We start from the raw sequence: 3,503 nt of genomic DNA, 5'->3' as shown, positions 1-3,503 counted from the left end.
ATCAAACCAGTCTTTGGACTGAAGACCACAACATGATCAATATGTGAGTTACGAGTTTATTCCTGCACTTTTCACATTTCTCGAGAAGCTGTTCGTAGAAACGGTTTGAAAACTATAACGCTAACTTGACATTTTACAAATAGTTCACTGCAACTCGAGCACCACCATGTTTCAGCCAAGTCTCATCTCTTACCATTTCTGCAGCACAAACTGTAAATACATTGCAAAAGAGAGCCGCGTGGGATTAGCCGAGCGGTCTAAGGCGCTGCAGTCATGGACTGTGCGGCTGGTTCCGGCGGAGGTTCGAGTCCTCCTTCGGGCATGGGTGTGTGTTTGTCCTTAGGATAATTTAGGTTAAGTAGTGTGTCAACTTAGGGACTGATGACCTTAGCTGTTAAGTCCCATAAGACTTCACACACATTTGACGTTCTGACATTACAAAAGAGAGTTTTAAATCTACAAAGAAATAAATTGGGGGTGAGGTAGAGGAGGAGGTAAAATTCAAGGAAAATACAAAACAGGAAGAAGGGTGGTTAAGTAAATCGTCTACATCAATACGACGAAATCGTTGTAACATAATTTTTCTTCCTGAGATGCTACGGACTGAAATAAGAGCTTAAACAGGTAGCTAAATGAAATAAGTTTGGCATTTCGTTTGTTATGGCATGTTGCTCGCTAGGCCGCTACGTACACAGCAGCTGAGTTGCCAAGGTGAGCTATGTCTTGTTTATCCTCTCCGAAGAGTTGTGCTAGCATTCTGAGAAGTCTGTGTTTGGGCGTTACCTATTTATTCATTACACACCAGAAACTGATTCTCCCTCTCTGATGCAGATATCTTCAGTTTTAAAAGGAAGAAGATGAGAACACGTGGAAACTGACTACGGTCTCGGGCCGTAAGACCGTGAAAGAAAGTAGCTCTCATTTGACGCACCGAGCGAGTTGGCGCAGTGGACTCGAATTCGGGAGGACGACGGTTCAAACCCGCGTCCGGCCATCCAGATTTAGATTTTCCGTGGGTTCCTTAACTCGCTTAAGGAAAATGGGATGTTTCCTTAGAAAGGGAGGAGTCTCTTTCCTTCTCCATTTTCCCAAATCCGAGCTTGTACTCCGTCTATAATGACATCGATGTCGACGGGACGTGAAACACTAATCTTCTCCTCTTATATGACGCCCTGAGATATGATATCACTTTGAGCTTTTCCAGTGGTCCTGCAGGCTGTTGGAATGATGTTAGGAAGCAGTGAAGAACTCCACAGGTGAGGAGAGGTTGTTTGTGTGTTGCAGGCGAGCATGGGCACTCGTGGTCGGCTGTGCGGCATCTGTGGCAACAACGACGGCGAGTACGTGGGAGACCTGACCAACCCGCGCGGCAACCAGGAGAAGACGGCCACCAGCTTCGCTGCGTCCTACAAGCTGTAGTCTGAGCCTGACCTCTTAGCATTTCCTCTTTTGTACACTTTATTCATGATTTACTGTATCACTTACGTCCACTGAATTTAAAGAACAGTGAGTAATAAAATGACAATAAAAGATTAACTACAGAAATCCTGTCTTCCACTAGCACCTGAAAATTTGAGACTACTATACAGGGTGTAAATTTTAAGTTGACCAACCAGAATAACTCGAAAAATAAGCTTCACACGAAAAAATGTGTACAGTATAAAGTTCCTTATTTTCGAGGGGGACATCTGCTGGTGCTAAAATTAGCCCGCCACCCCAGTCGCCTGGCGGTGGGGCAGGAGGCAACTTTAAAATTTCAAATGGGAACCCCCATTTTGTATTGCAGAATCAGATTCTTCGTAAAAAAAACTACGTACATTTTGTCTTAAACATTTGTTTTGATTCTTGGTAGTTGGCACTGTAATTCAAGAAAATCCACACTCTCATTTTTGCGTGGAAAATGGTTACGGATAAATAAAAAATACTTATTTACTTCCTAAATTTTGATTCGCTAAAACTAAAACTCTCCCTCTCGCCCCATAGGGTGGGGTTTAAGTGAGAGGAGTTAGAGTTCTACAAATGTTGACCCAAACAAAACGTATCCGAATCTGCGGAAAAAATTAATAACAGAAATGTTAAGTGTGCAAATAATTTCAAATGTTTCTAAAAAAATCATTTTAGCAATACTTTCATAACTACTACTTATCGATCATAACATGGAAACTAAAATATTTTTCAAAGTAATTCCTTTTCATAAATTCTAGCTTGAAATATAACATACTGTGTATAAAATTATACGAAATTTTCAGAAAAGCAACTGAGATAATACTGACCTGTCCAAAATCAGAAAAAATAACTCAACTACTGTTGGGGAAAAGTAATGCTACAGAAGGATGGCCTGTTACACACTGAATGGAACATTAGGGGGGATGGAGCTCACCTGTATAGCTTCTAAAAAATGGTTCAAATGGCTCTGAGCACTATGGGACTTAACATCTGAGGTCATCAGTCCTCTAGAACTTAGAACTAATTAAACCCAACTAACCTAAGGACATCACACCCATCCATGCTCGAGGCAGGATTAGAACCTGCGACCGTAGCGGTCGCGTGGTTCCAGACTGAAGCGCCTAGAACCGCTCGGCCACAACGGCCGGCGTATAGCTTCTCACATGGACTCTGCAATCACCAAACTTGTGTGCATATCCCGTAAACTGATTCGTTCCAAATCATCTGATAAAATAATCTTTCAAATGATGTATGGAACATATGACTAACTAATTAATGAAATAAGTTCTCGAGACTTCTACAATAATTTCTTGTAACAACGTCTCTCTGGAACGAGGCTCACGTCTTTCTTTCATCCAGTCACGAATCCAAACACATCTACTATTTTTCGTGTATCGATCTGATGCAGAAAAGTATGGACTCCGCAACTACTCGTGCGGCGGCCAGAATCTTCAATTAAGTGACGACTCCGTCAGTTACAAAACGACGAAGCTTAAGTGAACACTGGTGTCACTGCGTCTAGTTATATACGATATCTGTTTCGTGGCACTGATTTTTATTCTTTATAGTTTTTAGTTATTTAATTTCGATACGTTTAGTTTTTATTTTTTTTATATTTTATTGACTTTCCGTGCGTCTCCACTCAACCATCTCAACAGTGGAAGGACGAGACGATAGTTTCCTTCGAAAATTCAGTGTATTCGTTAGAGTCAAGCAGTACCCCGTTACGAAATTAGTCTTAGACTTGTCGTGTGACACCATGCAGATGATTTCCGTGTCAGTTACGACAACAGCAAGGTAAGAACAACACAACACCGCGTCACAGAGCGGAGAAAATCTCCATCGAGGCCGGGAATTGAACCGGGGCCCCTCCGATTAGCAATCTGCCGCGCTAGCGCCGCAGCTACCCTTTCTCTCTCCCTCTCTCTCTCTCTCTCTCTCTCTCTCTCTCTCTCTCTTTCTTCCTACCGACGCTGACTAGCCTTTATCCTCGTATGCATTCACCGCGTAATGACAACACGAACCAGGAAGTCTTCTATGTGCCTGCTTGTTCCGAC

The sequence above is a fragment of the Schistocerca americana genome, chromosome X (assembly GCF_021461395.2).
Source record: "Schistocerca americana isolate TAMUIC-IGC-003095 chromosome X, iqSchAmer2.1, whole genome shotgun sequence".
Taxonomy (NCBI): Eukaryota; Metazoa; Arthropoda; class Insecta; order Orthoptera; family Acrididae; genus Schistocerca; species Schistocerca americana.
Note: the sequence above shows the minus strand (reverse complement) of the source record.